Source organism: Tauraco erythrolophus, chromosome 3 (genome assembly GCF_009769465.1).
Source record: "Tauraco erythrolophus isolate bTauEry1 chromosome 3, bTauEry1.pri, whole genome shotgun sequence".
Taxonomy (NCBI): domain Eukaryota; kingdom Metazoa; phylum Chordata; class Aves; order Musophagiformes; family Musophagidae; genus Tauraco; species Tauraco erythrolophus.
The window spans coordinates 66,253,691-66,270,744 of NC_141467.1; the positions used below are offsets into that span (position 1 = coordinate 66,253,691).

At 47.9% G+C, this 17,054-nt stretch overlaps 5 non-coding genes across 5 annotated transcripts; 2 read left to right on the top strand and 3 right to left on the bottom strand.

Annotated features, from left to right (window-relative positions):
• Nucleotides 1-5,128: 5,128 nt before the first annotated feature.
• TRNAY-GUA (transfer RNA tyrosine (anticodon GUA)) lies at nt 5,129-5,219 on the bottom strand. Its single transcript is given in 2 exon segments — nt 5,129-5,164; nt 5,183-5,219. It is a non-coding gene; the product is annotated as a tRNA-Tyr (tRNA).
• Nucleotides 5,220-5,522: 303 nt separating this feature from the next.
• On the top strand, nt 5,523-5,595 carry TRNAR-ACG (transfer RNA arginine (anticodon ACG)). The gene has a single exon. It is a non-coding gene; the product is annotated as a tRNA-Arg (tRNA).
• Nucleotides 5,596-6,669: 1,074 nt separating this feature from the next.
• TRNAR-ACG (transfer RNA arginine (anticodon ACG)) lies at nt 6,670-6,742 on the bottom strand. The gene has a single exon. It is a non-coding gene; the product is annotated as a tRNA-Arg (tRNA).
• Nucleotides 6,743-6,919: 177 nt separating this feature from the next.
• On the top strand, nt 6,920-7,010 carry TRNAY-GUA (transfer RNA tyrosine (anticodon GUA)). Its single transcript is given in 2 exon segments — nt 6,920-6,956; nt 6,975-7,010. It is a non-coding gene; the product is annotated as a tRNA-Tyr (tRNA).
• A 3,533-nt stretch (nt 7,011-10,543) lies between these two features.
• On the bottom strand, nt 10,544-10,616 carry TRNAR-ACG (transfer RNA arginine (anticodon ACG)). Its single transcript has one exon. It is a non-coding gene; the product is annotated as a tRNA-Arg (tRNA).
• Nucleotides 10,617-17,054: the final 6,438 nt, after the last annotated feature.

Sequence of the window (17,054 nt, forward strand, 5' to 3'; positions counted from 1 at the left end):
TAATTGTCTTTAAGCTAATCAAGAGTAACCTGAGAGTAGTTTCCTATCAATGCAGAATCTCCCTCTAGGCCACTTCCAGTAAGTTGATATCTACACTCTGCAAGGAGATACTTATGGCCAGTATAGAGCCCTACAGACCAGCATGCTGGTCTCTCACAGCTTCAAACTGCCAGGCTCAACATGAGCTTTCCCTCTAATAATACTCCCTTTGGTATAGTTGCTCTCCTCCCTGCCCTCAGCTGAGGTTTCATCTCCCAGACACAGTCCCAAGTCCCTTTCTGGATACACCGGCTCCATCTCTTCCTGTCCTGGGAACGCTCCTCACGTGCAACAGTTTTACTGGATGTGAAACGTTCCTGTGGGGGAGCCATGGAAATGCTCTTCAGCAGATGTCAGAGGGAAAGCCAGTGACATGGCAGATGAGGCTGTCCCTCCCAGAGAGGAAATGCTCTTTGGAAAGCAGCTATCTGTTCGCTGGGGATGGGCCCCAGCAATTATTAACCTGAGCCAGGACGAGGTGCTCAGGGATCATTTTGCTACTGGTTACAACTCAAGTCACTCCAAATCCAGGAACGTCATCCAGCACCAGAAGCACATGTGAACTCTATGTCCTGGTCTGCACAAGCTGCGAACCTGGAAGATGGTGGGAGAACACCCCGTGGAGGGAGAGGCTGGTCCTGGGCTGCTCCAGAGCCTCTCTCCTCCACCCATAGCCAGTGATGGCTCTGTGGCAAAGCTCCCCTGGTCCTGCCCGAACAGGCCTGCTGCCCATGCCGGCCAGCCCCAGCTTCTCTGGCTGCAGCTGCGACGTGCTGGAAATTGGTCCCCAGCCAACAGCTTTCTGCTGGCTTGCTTATTCGACTGAGTCCTGGCTGCCAGCCCCACTGCCCCGCTGGCACTGGGCTGGGAGCCATCGCATCAGCGCTGGCACCGGGGCTGTGGGAGCAGCAAGGACTTGGCAGGGCAGGGAAGCAGCACAGGAGTGACCGTCCTCCTCATAGCCTGGCTCATCAGGGTGACCCTGGGTCCTCCCCTCTGCCCCATGGTGTGATTTTAAACAAAGAGGTAGGGTTGAGATATATATTCAGGTGCACCACTGCACAAATCAGTGGAGATACGTGTGGTGTGGCTAAAGCAAGCATGAAGAAATTAGGCCTCTAATTTGTAAGAGCTAAAGAAATACCTCTGAGATCTTAAACTTAGCGCTTCACTGGTTTGACATAGTAGTTTAAGCCTTGGACAGCTGAATTTCTCTTTATCGATCACGATACATCCATCATTATTAGTTCTGTGCATTTGCTATTTTTGCTCCTCTAATCACAGTGCTGTGGTCTAAAGGGGGACGTAATGTACCCCTATATTATATAGACCAGTGAATATATAGCTAGTCAAAAGTGTTCTTCCCTTCCTTAGAATTGGATTCTGCGGTTGTGAAATGTTATTGTCTTCCTTCTATTCTCACCTTCCACATCAAATGTCATTCAGTGACAGCTAAATATATGGGAAAAGAGTGTGTTTCCTTGCACTAGCTGTAAGTCCAAAGTCAAGAAATAGTACCTTTAACATTTCTTTAAAGTTCCCATGACACATGGACATTTTTAAAGCCATTAATTCCAGATCAGGTTATATATCTGTTCTCCAGGCGCAGGCACTGGGGCCAGCTAACGCTCACATTACCCTCAGAAATACCCCTATTTTTCTGCTTCAGAGAAGAGGGGACGTCCTGGCATGGCTGAGGCTGTACACAGGCACTCGCTCCCCTCTTACCCATGGGCTCCTCTTTGTTCTCAGTTGCAGGTTGCAAATAATTTTGGAGGCCACTCATATGTACATAAATCCAGACTGCCACCCTGCCTGCCCAGCCGTGCTGGGGGGATGTGGTCCCAAGGGAGGGGGAGTTGGTGATACCATCCTGCCGCTGCGTAGATGTGGCCACAGAAGGCACGTTCCCGGTGGTAGCCGAGTGCTGTAAATCTTCCTGCCGGGTGGCCGGATCAGACGGCAGGTTGTGTGTTGGTGTGCTAGTGCTGTGAGACGTGCAGAGCGCAGCCCACTGGGAACGTGCCGGGGGACACCAGCGCCCACTCGCCCCAGTGCACACACACATCCTTTGGCTTTCTTTGCTATTGCCCTTCACATGGTGTTTTCTCTGGCGTTAACACCAAACGAAGGAGTAGGGAGATCACGCAGTACGCAATAAATCTGCAGACGAAGTGATTTCCTAAGTTTCACCATCTGGGAGACGAATTCACTGAGAGAGTGTTCAAACGCTAAGTAGTGACTATTTCCAGCAGAGATGGAAAAAGCATTCAGAGACAAGCCCAAATACTTCCAAATTTACTACTGAATAATGTATAGTAAAGCTACACATTATAGGTGGAATTCTTTCCCATGTGAAATCCATCCTCCTGCTCCCATGGAAGTCCCTGAGAATTGCACCCTTGATTTCAACAACAGCTACAGATCAGGGCTAATGCCAGGGAGGGAAAGGTAAATCCCAGATTAGCAAAAGCAATTGAGGAATTTTTTCACATGTAACAGCTTGGATGCCTGTCCAGACCCCACTCTATGGGCCAGATCCAAAGTTTACTGAAATCAGGGACCATGGGCTTGAGGTGTACCACAACATCAGGTGATTCTTATTCACTCTTTCTAAATGAGAGATTTTTCTTGGGAAAGATTCGTGACTCGATCTTGCAGTGTGATGCAAAGACGGACAAGCTGCTGCGTGTTTGCAAAGTCCTTTTACAGACATGGGGATCTGTATAGAAAAGCCACAACGTATTATCTCAGTTAGTCAAAAACCTCTGAGCGGGTTCTCCAGGACTTGTAGCTTAAATATCTGAGTGTCTGAACCCATGGTTTAATTCAAAAGAGGAAACTTAGTTTTCAGAGTACCAGGGCATTTGCCTCTCTCACTGCTCTCAGCATCAGCTGTTCTGAGGACGTGTGGAGAAAGGATGAACAAGGATTTCAGGACTTAGCTCCTCAGCGTGATTTTACTCATGTTCGCTTTTCAGAAAAGTTCCTAACGTGAACATAGCTATGCTTACGTGATCTGTTTCCGTGTAAAGTTCAGTTGAACACCCATTAATCTTCTCAAAATGTACAGATCCTCAAAATTCTGTTCTGTTTTGTTGCATTTATTTATATGTAAAGTACGATACTTTCAAATCTACCTTTACTGTCAACCACTCTGACTAATAAATGTCCTATGTATGAATTGGAGAACTCCCTTTACTTTTCCATGCTATTAACAATGTTGTTCCAGTAACAGCTAGAGAAGCTGCAGAAATAGCTGTCCAGAATTACAGCTTTGCACTCTGACAAGTGGCAAGTGGCAACTCAGGGTTTCCCCAAAGAGGAACTTAATCTTGGATTGCAGCAGATGCACCTACCCATGCAAAACAGCCAGAGCTATAACTGCACATTGCAAATCCTTTAAATAAGGCAGAATGCTTTATGTCTGCATAAAAAAAAAATCAGCAGTGCAAAGAAGTGATATAACATGGTAGTTTTACTGGCATCAGTTTCTATATGGAACGATTTTCCCCAGCAAAGGGTGCGGGCAGTGAGTGAAACCGTGATGCTGCTGAGGACAGTGGCAGACGTGCTGTCAAATTCCCCGGGGCCGGCGTCTCACTCAGGGGTTTCGTGTCTGTCCAAGAGCCAGCACAGGGTGCTGGATAGCCTGGGCCTGCTACGGGACAGGAATATTTCTCACTCGGATGGTATCTAGGTCTCTGTGACCACAGCAGCCCAAGCATTTGAAAAACGGACAAGAGGCAACTGTTCTGGCTGGGTGTATTCTCAAAGAGCTGTCCTTTTGCGTGCTTCCATACTAACTCATACACAGATTCACTCAAAATATCGAATGGAAGAAACATCATAGAAGGTTTAGGCCTACCATCAACATAACCAGTTACTTAGGTAGTTTGTGCACTTTTCTCCCTACAACAAGTTCATAGCACAAACTGCTGTGCTTAAACCAAAACGCATCAAATGTAGTTGTATGTCATTTGATTTCATTGCTTGCCTTCCCTCAGAATTAGCACTCAAAGTATGGACATGATTTCCATCAAAAGGAATCACATTTCTGCCTCTCTTTGGAATAAAATCATTAAAGAAAAACTATGAAGTGTGTAAAACTGAACACAGTTACAATTACTGATATTCTTCTGTGCTGTCTTTTTCTACAGAAAACAAAACATTCATTGTGCTGTTACAAAGCAGGGAGATCGCAGGTAAAAGTAATCCTCTTCCTCTCTCCACAAACTAAAGTCCAAATCATCACATCCAGCATCTCCTGTCACTTTGAGAGGGATGGATGGGTACAGAGTTTCAAATGAGAGGACTCAGTCCTTCGTGCCAGCGTCACCCGTCCCAGGGTAGGAAAGGCGACAGTATGGGATGGCTGTGCGGTAGCCGACACCTGCAAGATAGTCTCAGAAAGACGCTGGTACAGACACGCAATTTCCCACTAGCAGAGAGAGTTAATATGTGCCAAGAATTGCCTGGCTGGATTTGAAAACATATTCCTCTTGTGGCAGTATGTAAATCATGGAGTCATGGAATCATAGAATCCTTTGGGTTGTAAGGGACCTGAAAGATCATCTAGTTCCAAGCCCCCTGCCATAGGCAGGGACACCTTCCGCCACATCAGTTTGCTCAAAGCCTAGTCCAGCCTGGCCTTGAACACCTCCAGGGATGTGTAGATACTTCCTTATTCTGGAAAAATATTGTCTAGACCTTAGACCTTGGGGGAGAGGAGGTTTGGAAAAAAGCCCCTCAGAATTTCGACATTCTCATTATCTGTGACAAGATAAAGGGATCTCAACAGGTATCCTCCTGCACTAACTTGCTTTATGAGGGTTTGTGGTAAACTGGAGTAGGAACAACAAACATCTTGTTTTCCTTTAAAAATTAACGAGGTGTTGGCAGTCGCACAGCAGGCGCCGTGTCCTCTGCTCCCGTAGCAACAGCTGCTGTTGAAAGTCGGCGAGCCGCAGCAGAAGAGGCTCGGTTTGCAGTGCAGCTGGGTCCGTTAGAGAAAAAGAACCGCATCTGCAACCAGTTAAACAGAAGCACCTCGCATGAGGGAGGACAGAAAAAAAAAAAAATTGGCTTCTCCTTCGAGCCGGAATCGAACCAGCGACCTAAGGATTCCCGCGGGGCAATGCCTCTACAGTCCTCCGCTCTACCAGCTGAGCTATCGAAGGGAGCTGCTGAACCCTTCTCCGCCACGAACCAAGAACCTAGCACGGCTCACGCAGGCGCTGCACGGCGCATGCGCGCGGCTCGTTGCCCTGAGGCGAGCGGTAGCCCTGGCCAGGGCTCGCCGCGGGGCGGGGCGGCGTCTGCCGGGAGCGCCTCCTGCCGGCGGGGCGGGGCAGGGCGGGGCGGGTCGTGTGCGCGGTGCCGTGCGGGGTCCCGGGAGCCGTGGCGTGCCGGGCGCGGCGCGGCGGGGCGCTGGGCTCGGGCGTTGGGTACACAGCGTAGCGAGGGAAAAAGCATAGTGTCAGGGGCCAGTGGCGCAATGGATAACGCGTCTGACTACGGATCAGAAGATTGTAGGTTCGACTCCTGCCTGGCTCGTATCTGTTTTTCGTTCCTCTCCTGCCGAGGGGGCAGTTTTTCGTGGGAGCGCGTCGTGTAGCAGCAGCTACGCTCATCGCTGCGTTACTGTGTCTCCCGACGGCAACGGCAGGAACTGCGTAGCACCACCCCACCCGGGCTTAAACTGCCCCAACGGTCTCCAAGTGCATTTCGCCGAACGCGTTAACTGTTCCAAGAAATTAACCCGATTAACGCACCTATAAATTACATGGGGAAAAATCCTTTAGGCCCTGGGGGAGGAACAGCGTGCCCATGATTGGCCTGACACAGTAGGGTTAGTCTTAAAAATGACACCATGAAAATAACCCTGAGGTCCCTGAAGGCAGCGAGCAATACTGCTGGGATGAAGACCATTATTTCCATAGTGGTTATCCACTAGTCTTGAGAAGTGTGAGAGCACCCTTCTTGTGCAGCTGAATGAAGAGCATGTGATTTTGCAGGAACCCTTTTTTGACATATACAAAGGCTACACAGCGTGTGAAGAACAGCTCACTAGCAGGAGAGGGGAGGAAGACATCCCCAATGGTTAGATTCAAGGACACTCCACAGCTTTGGAGTAGTTGCAATCTGTGAATTCAGTGCAAGTTTACTGTAAAAAGGAGTTCCTGTTGCTATGAATAAACAACCGAGGTAGCTCATTAGTACTGCCAACGTTTGGAATTGCCATCCTCTCCTTCGCTACGCCTGTGAACTGCCTCGTGACGGTGACGATGCGAGGATGTGCAGACAGGCGAAAGGTGGCAGGAGGGAAGGGCATGCCACCATGTCATGTCATCCTTGAGACCCTCATTTTTCTGCTGTTGCTCACACTCACGTGACAATAACTGGTCACATCTGGAACATATTCTGGAGAATACGTAGTGTGTGAGATGTCTACTTAAAAGGAAGAAAGGGGCACATTTAACGGGATGGTACTATACATGTTTCTATGTAAGCATGCTGGGGTTTTGCTGCCCGCCCGGGAGGGTTAGAAGCCAGGCCGGCTTAGTTCTCCTCTCCGCGGGCGAGCGAAATCGCGGCACGGTGAGGCGAACCCAGGCACCAAAACGCAAGCGAGCCAGGCAGGAGTCGAACCTACAATCTTCTGATCCGTAGTCAGACGCGTTATCCATTGCGCCACTGGCCCTACTCGCGACAAAACTCTGAGCCGCCGCCCGCTCACGAAACGCCTCTCTGGCGGCGGGCCCGCTGCGCTCATGCGCGTCTTCAGCCCCGGCACGCTGCCGTGGCAACGCGCATGCTCGAAACTTGGCGCAGGGCGGGACGGCACCTTGGGCGGCCGCTGGGGGGCGGCTGCCGGGCCCCTTCGATAGCTCAGCTGGTAGAGCGGAGGACTGTAGAGGCGCCGCCCCGCGGGAATCCTTAGGTCGCTGGTTCGATTCCGGCTCGAAGGAGACGCCGATATTTTTACCTCTCTCCTGGGGGATTTTTACTTTTTTGGCCCCTCGGTGAATAGACGACGGCGCGGCCGCCGCGCCGCCCAGACGGGTGCTCCTAAAGCTGTTTCAAACACATGTAATAAGTAAGTGGTTCACATCTCTCCTTTTTTTTTTTTTTAAAAAAAAAGTAAATTAAAAAAAAAAAATGCTGCAAAGAAGTGACAGGCCTGCAGTAAACATTGAAATACATGTTGCAGCGATGCTTTTGGAAGTACTTCATTGTTTCTTGTAATAATATTATTAATAATAAGATAATTATTAATACATAATTTAATAACATATAGTTAATGATAGTAACATGTAATAGTAATAATATCTATTTGGAATTATCCTATATGAAGCCAAAAAATGAGACTTTTTAATTAGAATTTAGAATTTAGATCAGTCTTGATTAGTTTTATTAGGTCTTCTTTTCCATGGTGACCCTTGAGTTGCTAGTTCAGCTCTGGACAGGCTCTTCTCAGTTTGCGTGTTGCTTTACGTGGTACCAAATAATCCTTACTGATTTGGCTTTATACAATGTCAGATAATCCTTATGGGTGAGAGCTCTGAACATCATGGCTGATGGGAGTGGATAAAAGCACTCCACGATCTCTTGGCTTCAGGTGACTCACATGATGTTTGGTCCTGGCCTTTGGCTGTGCCGTAAGGGGCTGCACAGGATGATTTGGGAGAAGGTGGAGCAGTGGGAGAGGGCGTAGGGGTCCTTTATAGAGAATGGATTTAGTGCAGACGAGCATGGCCTTGCTTAGGATGTTGTAAATAAGAGGGCCAGGACTCATACTCTGCTTTTTTTCCCCATCTTCTATTCTTTTGTTTTGCCATCCCCTCTCCTTTTTCCTTCAAGTCTTCTTTTTCACTGCAAGTGCTACGTGGTCTGCAGAAAAACATGCTTGGCAACAACTCCTGGCTTGGGGAGAGTAAACATGTCTGAAGATGGCCACGTCTGTCTGCGTAGCAGGGGAAGAATAGAAATTTTCTCTTTCAAAACAACCTTGAATGAGTCTTCTCTGTATGAGAGTGGTTTTCTGACGTAGATTTCAGGTATGAGAGCAAGGAAGACCCACTATCTGGAGGAATATAGCACAAGCAAGATTATCAGCAGGGAAACAGATTTACGAAGCTCAGCAGGGGTCACTTACAAGCTTCTGCTCTGTAGTTACCCGCTTTATGCGTTACATCCCTGGCCCCAGCTACCTCTCTGTTAATTAGTACATTTTTGTGCATTCGTGTGGACACACCCCCACCCCCCACCGACCTTTTCTCCTTTCTCTTCCAGCGTGGTGCAGTGCATCTCTCTCGGGAACTATCTCAGGAGAAATCCAGGTGTAAAAAGTGATTCCAGCAGGGAACAGGGGCATCCGGTGAGCAGAAATTGAGGGAAGGCATCCATTTCCTTAGATGTCCATTATCTTACGTGTTTGCACACACTGCCAAATTTTGCAGCAGCCAAATCTGAATCCATAGCCCAAAAGCACATCCCTTTGCCACTCCTCAGTGTGAGACTGGGCATAGACTCTATTCAGGGCCACAAGACTGATTTTTTTCTTGGTGAATAGAACAGAACAGGATGGAATGGAATGGAATGGAATGGAATGGAATGGAATGGAATGGAATGGAATGGAATGGAATGGAATGGAATGGAAGGTGATCAATGCCCCAAGCAGGTCATGGATGCCCCAAGCCTGTCAGTGTTTAAGAGACATTTGGACAGTGCCCTTAACAATATGCTTTAACTTTTGGTCAGCCTGGAACTGATCAGGCAGATGGACTAGATGATCATTGTAGACCTCTTCCAACTGAAATATTCTGTTCTATTCTATCCTCTGGAGAAAGGACGATCTCCTTTCCCCCTCCATCTCCAAGGCATTTTTTCTCTCCCCCTCACCCAGAAAGTATTGCTATACATGCATTTTCTGTGGAACTGTGTGTGTTACCTGTAAGTGAAAAGGAAGGCAGAAAAAAGGTAGTACAGGATGAAAGCCAGGAAAGACAAAAAAAACCCAAAAGAACTCAGCAAATTTAGGCACCAGTTTCAGAACTTACTGTATGCTAAGCAACTATTCTATGACTTGAGCTGTGGCCCTGTTACATTAGTGTAACTGCTGGGCTCAGCTTCTTATTCTTCTAGGACATGCTCATGTATTTAAGTTTACTAAATACTTTTTACTACAATAACAGCCTAGTCACTGCTTGGATGATAGTGTAGCTTGCTAAATACTTCATGTAGCAGCAAATTATTAGTAACCAGTCATCTGCAAGTGCCTAATTATTTCTATATCTGGTCTCCAGCAAGGGCCAATAATGAGCTGTGTGCCTGTATCCTATTCAATCATTTGTATCACTTAATAACACAAGATGCCAGAGATGATAAAAACCCCATTTGTAAGATATTTCACTCTGATACACTGGGTCGTCAGAGAGAGGCGGGCAGGCAAAAAGCTGGATCAGGGGCTGTTAAGTGGCCTGACAGGTACAGTGGAGGACACCTGCTCCAACAAAAGCAAATGTTCAGCTCCTGCATCGTAAGAAAAGGTTTCTTTGCATTTCAAGCAGAAGCTGTCTCTTCTCCCAGAGAAAGGGAAAATAGAATAAATCTTAGGGGAGTTAAGAGCATGAGGATAAAAATTTTCAGACTGCCTGGAGGATTTCAAAGGAGAGATGGTAAAAATGTTCCTGCATGAAGAGGTGCTGGCTGATGGATGCAATTTGAGATACGTGACATGTGCAGGGACAAGATGTCCTACTGAACACACAGGTGGGAGAACATTGGAAATGGGAAAGCATCTTTCCTGATGTTGTTGGTATATAAAACTTTATTTTAGCTCTACTGACAAGAGTATCTATTTTGAATATGGTAAGCACACATTTCTATTTGTACCTACTCTTTACCTGGCTTGAGTTAAGTGGGATTTCAGGGTCACAAGATCTATCCAGTGATTGCTCAGCTAACAGCAGCTTTCTCAACTGATGTCCTGGGCACTTGGACATAATTTTTAGCTACCCAGGACATTCCGCATGTCTTGGTTTCAAGTTAAACCACAACAATCCAGAGCAGCCAAATCTCATTTCAGCAGCAGGAGCCAAATGAGTGAGTATTCCATGGGGTCAGTCGAGCCGGAGCATGACAGTGGAAAACCGGAAGATGCCGGGAATAGACTTGGGTGCTGGAGGTTCCCAGTGGGGTTGGGAAAGGTCCATGTAATAAGCAATATTTTTAAAAATAAATCTCTTTGGAGATGGACTTGACCCAATTGAAAGCTTGCAAGGATGCTGAGCAGGAGGACGCATGGGTACCAACTTAGTTAAACGTATCCCTTTATGAGGAAATCTGCACCTCCATCTTTCCAACCGTTTTGTTTTGGATTTTTTCCCTAAGCTTCCCAGATTTTCCTTCAATCAATACCAAGTTGAGTGAGAAACTCAACTCAAGGGAAGCAGAAACCAGGAAGGCGAGATGTGGGAGCTGTAAAAAGAAAATACATAAGCGAGCCAGGCAGGAGTCGAACCTACAATCTTCTGATCCGTAGTCAGACGCGTTATCCATTGCGCCACTGGCCCCTAGCGGCAAGAAGCGGCAGCGTAGGCGGTGTTGGTCACCGGGGCCGCCAAAAAGTGAGCCTGAAAAAATCCCCTTTTCCCCCCAATATCCGAGTCCAAGTTTCGTATCTGATGTTGTTCCACCATGATGAAGAGTTTGGCTGGTTGGGAACAAGTCACATCGTGTCACCTGCTGTGGTATCTATGCAGACAGGTGAAAAGTTCCAGTTCCCAAAATTCTGGGAGCTGTGTCATGTCCCTTCGCTTGTAAATGCTGTTCCTCACAGCCTCAGTAGCCTCTGGGGCTGAGAGAGCCTGTCTTCTCCCGCGGTGTCTGGAGGTGAAATCCCAGCTGGTGGCAGGTGGAATCTGCCTCAGCTTCCGCAATGTTGTAGCAGAAGAAACTTGTAGCCTTCATGCCACGCTTGGTCCTGCCTCTGCAGAAGGATCCCAGAGCAGACAGATAGGTCTTGCAGGGCTGGGACAGGCTGGGTGGTGTGGAGCAGAGCTCATCCACTCAGAGGGATGAGGGCAGCTCTGAAGACACCAAGACAGCATCAGCACCTTATCTTCCAGTTGACCCCCCCCTCCACTGTCACGTCAATGCCTCTCCCATTAAAACACCTGCACGTTAGCTCCTGCCCCAAGCTCTGAGTTACTCTTGGTCTGTACCCCACATTTCCTTCCTGCAGCTCAGACAATTCTCTTTGGACAGCCAAGATCGGCTTTGCCTTCGAATCCATACAAAAGCATCACGTTGGTGCTTCAGGAAGGAGACCAGTGCCCCAGTGGCCGTGGTCTTGGTCATCTGGTGTGCTCCACAAAGGTTATGACATCACAGAACTTGTTTTCCAGTTTTTCCCTTGTCAATCAGATGCAAAGTAAGCTTTGCTTTTCCAAGGAGAGACAGGGAACACCTCATAGATTCGTAGCATTTTGGATTCCGTCTTGGGACTTCTTGGTGATGCTTGCTGCCTGCTTTTCTGGGCCTTTTGCTGACCTTACGGCAGCCAAACACAGATGGTAACCTGGGTGTCAGCGAGCTGCTGGGCTCTTTCCGGTGGCAGCCTTTGATTGCTGTTTGGTTTCTGGCCTCACACCTGTCCATTCAGGCTTTTTTAAACCGGTCTGTAGCAGAGGGAGCTCGGCTACTGGAAACAAACTGCCTGATTAGCCCTAGCTTCATTAGGCAAACAACAACAACAGAAAAATAGCCAGTGTTGGACATTAGGGAGCCTGAGAAAACGTGAATGGCTCTTTTTTCCATTCCTTAGGAGCAGGGTGGGATTCACATAATCTGCTGCCAGGGAAAATGGCGGGAGCTGTTGGAGATGGACATTAATCACTACAACCTTACCTGAACAGCATTGCTACTTCATCTCCCTCAGCAGTGGTGATTTTGCCAGGCTCTGTGATAAGTGATGGCTTTTGGCTTGACTTGCTTGTGAGCACTCCTTCAAGTCATGGACCATCTTGTGGGATAATGAAGGTATTACGTTCGGGAAAACAACGAGGATATTGAGGGTGAAGTTTGAAAGGAAGGTGAGCCAGTTTAGCAGCTTCTTGTTTCGAAGTAAAGAGGTCTCACTTCTCCTCCCCTCTTCTCCACTGCACTTAGCTACACAACTCGCTGTGTCTTTGCTCTGGTGGTCTGTGGTCACTCCAGGCACCTGAGTCAACTTGATAATCCAGCATCTATATCTATGAGATAATCCTCATCTAACAGTCGGTGAGGTGAATCAGCTCAGCTGGTGCAAGCCAGGGGACCAGATCAGGTCCAGCAGCCAGGGTCAGCACGAGGAAGGCGAGAGGCACAGGCTGCCCCATCCCGTCTGCAGTTGCTTGTCAAACTGAAGCCCAAAGGAGGAGTGTCATGCCGCGACAACGAAGAAGAAGACACGGAGTGGGAGCAAGATGTGAGAATTAGAGAAGGTATCCAGCAGGTGAGAGGTAGAGCCACTGTCTGCCTCCACAGACACCTCACTTTCAATCTGTTATTTCCGTCCTCTCTTAGTTTTCCTTCTTACTCTCTTTATTTTTTGCAGGAGCTAGTAAGGTGGGTAGTGAAGATGAGGTCAAGTTCCTCCTGATTGCTTCAGGTCAGTGGAGGGGGTAAGCACTGAGGGGAGCAACTCCTTTATAAGCAGAGACTTGCAAACAGCTCCTCTTTTGCAGATGGGTTTGGTTTTTTTTCCCCTGAATTAATCATGAAAAACCACAAAGTGAATGAAAGGGTGCGAGCATGTCCAAATGCCTGAGGAGAATAGAACAACAGGAAGAATGTAATTGCAAACAGGAGTTTGCCGGAGTTGGAGTAGTGCCTTTTTCTAGTAGGGCAGATTGGAGTTGGACCTATTCCTCCAGCTGGCAGCCAGAGAGATCATCAACCACATTCCCCCAGCCAGGTAGGCTAGAGAGATCCCACATATTTGCTCAGAGATCCTAGGGATGTTACCTCTGCTGTGAAGATGGGACAAAGGGTGATGTTAGAAAAGGGCAGTTTCTCAGATTTGCATGCTCTTCTAACCGAATGCTCTAAGCACACCGAGGCCACTCAGTTTTGGTTAACAGAGCACATACTGCATGCAAGAACAGCTGTGCAGCCCTGCAATTCGGAAAGCAGGTCCCAGTAAGATGGGCCCTGCTCAAACCCAGGGGAGGGCTGCAGCCAAGAATTGTGATTTGAGACGAAACCTTGGTCAAGCAAGGAACTATCCTCATATCTGGAGGAAGCTGGAGCCGAAGCTGGGAAATCAGGCTAGTGGCCCAGGAAGGGGATGAGTACAGGTAAGAGCTGGAAATGAGAAAGGGTGATACAAAGGGCAGGTGGGGAAGGACGGGTGTGCCTGACAGTATGCCAAGCCTACCTTTGGTGGCTGCTCCTAAGCTCTTTTGACAGCTCTCCTGGCAGTGAGGCAAGCTACAAATACATGTAGGTTTTTTACAAACTTTAAGTTGCTGGTTCAGTTCTGGCTGATGGGAGATTCTCCTTTCTTCTTGCTCAGCACATGGTGCAAGAGCCATGTGTTCTTTCACTAAACCATAAATCCTCCAACGAACCCCACAGAAGCCCCTGGGATCCAGGTCTTCCTGATTGCTCCCATCCCTAGAAGATGCTTCTTCCCTCCTGGTCATTGCAGGTCCAGCACAGCCCTGCCACTGAGGGAGGGCACATTCAGTAACACTTTGGATATTACAGAGAACAAGCTGGCAATGCAGAGCGCTTGTAAGGTGCCTCAAGCTCTGCGTGGAGATTTACCACATCCTTTGGCAAGGAACGAGTCATTAGTATCCAATTACACTGAAATCATACTTAATGCGAGACAGGTTAAGACAAAAAGCAAATACAAACATTTACTCACAGCTGCCAAGACAGGTAAACTTATAAAAGAGTAGGTGGAGAAATGAGAGAAAACCAGGCTTCAGCTACTGGCTTTGAAGATTAAATCAGCAAGGCCATTCCCTCATAGCCAGGCATTTTGCCGCAGGCTCTCCTGACACAGTGAGGAGCAGAGAACCCATCTTTCTCCACACCTTATACCTCAGGTTGCATTGTCCAAGAAGTATTTTCTTGTGGGAGAACAAAGTGCCCCTTGTATCTAATTTCCTCCTAAAAACCCAAATTATTCCCTTCCAGGGAGGTCTACCACGTTAGTATGGAGCTCCTCCTGTTTCTTTCCTATCCAGGAGACATGCTGGCCCTTTCTCTTGTCAAAAATGAGAATGATTTCATTCCCTTAGCATTACCTGGCCAGCTAACAATGCCTTGGCTCAAGTGCTAAGCCAGAGTGCCGTCATGGGAAAGGCATTGGCTTGACACCCGAATGCCATTTTTTCTTTTTATTTTTCCTTAACCTTTTTGTTCTGTAATAATTTAAACATTTCTTCTTTGCCCTGCCTGCTTTTATTATTCTGGTGGACATAGGGCAAAGTGTGTGCACCTTGTCAGCCTTGGTTTGGAGGGGATGTCTTACTTCAAGCTAGTGCTGGGCTGAGGAGCGAGGGGAGCCGTTTCTGCCTGCTCAAGCAGAGGCTGCTCTTTGGTTGGTAGGGCCGGAGAGCCGAGGCACTGATCCTGCTGCCTTTCACACACTGGACAGGTGAACGGGCACGCTTCCCTCAGAAATGATCCCCAGCTGTAAAATGACGGAAAGGATGGAAATAGGATCATCAAGATCACCCAAAGGTGAATCTTCCTGCCCTATATGCCATCCCCTTCAGATGCTTTATTTCTCAATTTGCAGCCTGATATGACCTGTGACGGTCAGGGGAAAAGAGCATTTCATATGGGAACATGTTAAGAAGTCACCAAAGGATGGGAGGCTTGTCACCTTCTTCAGAGAAAGGAGTTGATCCCTGACTGGGTGACATCTGGCTTGATAAAGAGACATTTGTGCTTACCTGGAAGAGAATAACAGCTGACTTCAGTTCCTGGGAATGAGCAGCCAGTCTGGACATGTTTCAGATTCAAGTCTGCCACGAGCCCAAGGAATTGGCTATGAGACCTGACATATCAGGAGCACCCTAATCAATGCAACCTGAGCCATGATGTGCAGAGGAAGCTTTTAAGGAAGCTCTGTACCTTCTCAGGGCAATCACCTGCACACCAGCCAGTGACAGGTGAGAGGTCTTGCTGATTTAGATGGGTAAGGGTTGGAGACTTTAGTATGCTTTAGCTTTTTTAAGTATACCATAAATATCATCTATTTTGGATGGATATCCATGCATTTGTCATGGAAAAATGAATTTGTGATTTTGCTTTATCTCTTCCAGACTAAGTGGGATTTCAGTGTTACTGGTTGCCCACTGGCATTGCTTGCTGAAGGTTGCAGTGAACTGTTACCCTGTGGCCACCTAACTCATGCCAGGCTCCTGGCATGTTCTCCAGAGTGCTAAAGGACAGCAATAACCATGCCTGCCCCATTTTGGCTGAAGGAGTGAGGTCTCTGGTGAGTACCTCTGGTGAAGGTCAGGGATGGTAGAGGCATCCTCTGCTGGCAGAGGTAAGTGGGGCCATCTTTAGTGTGGAAGGAGAGATTGGCTCCAGGCTTGACTCCTGAGGTTCCTCAAGGTGTCTGTCAGGGGTCTGATAAGAAGCTCAGTGATGAGCAGGAATCTTCCTGCCTATCCCAAAACCCCCTTTTTTGAGCTGGAGTGGGAACCAGTGAGTAAGAATTACTGTGAAAGCACCGCAGCCTTCCACTCTGGAAGCTGAGCTATTGAGGGATGAGAGATGCTGTCCTGAGAGAGGACGGATGGAAATAGCACCAAGGCCATACTACGTAGGTAACTGGAAGAGATGTGATTTGTAGCCTACCTACACATAAATCTATTATCATTCCTCTCATGTTTGCATTACAGTCTTCGGAATTATCAGAAGCAGCAGAAACACACTGTGTACTGCTCCAGCTTGTCACCTACCAAGGTTTCCCTGAAGTAAAATTCCCTGCACACCTGCAACAGGGCAGAGATGAGGGAGATCCAGCCTGACGGTATTAGAAAAACAGCAACACAAGTGACAGGAGAAAGCAAAACTCACAACAAGCACATCCATCAGAGGACTGACTTTGCACCTGTGCCAGAGCAGCCTCCCTCCCCACCGACAGCTGGGTCACCCTCCAGGCTGGAGACAGGCTGTGCTTGGCTGGGAGAGGTGGAGGCAGGGGGAGAATGTGGGGAGATGAGGGAAAGAAAGCCCCAAACTCTTTGCCTTCTCCCTGGATCATGGTACCAGGTTACTATGATGCAGTTTGCTGACATGAACTACTCATTCGCATTGCCCACCTCTGGCTGCAGGCAGGCAGGACTTCACAGTCAGAGGTGGGCATTCTCAGGCAGCCCACGTAAAACAAATTTTACTGCAAAGCTGCCCTTTCTGTGGCAGGGTCAAAGCCATTGAAGGGGCAACCGAAATCTCGTTTTTGTGGCCAAAGGTGTTGCTGTCTGCCCTTTCCTTCCTTGCATTCCTTAAACTCAGCCAGAATCAGAAAGGCTGACTCCTGGGGAATAGCCTGATTGGAGAGGAGAACAAAACACCGCACGTGTGGACACAGGCCAGCGTGCTTGAGATGCTTCCTGAAGCAATAATTCAAAAGGACATTAATCTGGACTACCGCTTCATCCAATGAGCACAATGTCACAGCGGATGGCATCCCTGATCATAGCTTAAAGTGCATTTGTTCAACTCCTGCCTGGCTTGAAGGCATTTCCAGCTGTTGTTCTTGCAAACACCTGCATCTCTCTCTCATGCATTGTGCTCTTTTACGCTCACGTGAACTTCACATGAGGGAGTGGGGGAAAGAACTTGGCTGGAAACTGGCCGAAAGGCAAACTTGCTCTTCTAATCTGACTTTCAAAAGAATAAAAGGCACTCAGAAATTAATAGTCATGCTGGTTTTGCTATCTGCCTAAAGAGCATTTACAGGGAAAAGGAACACATGAAAGGAAAACAGAGGAGTT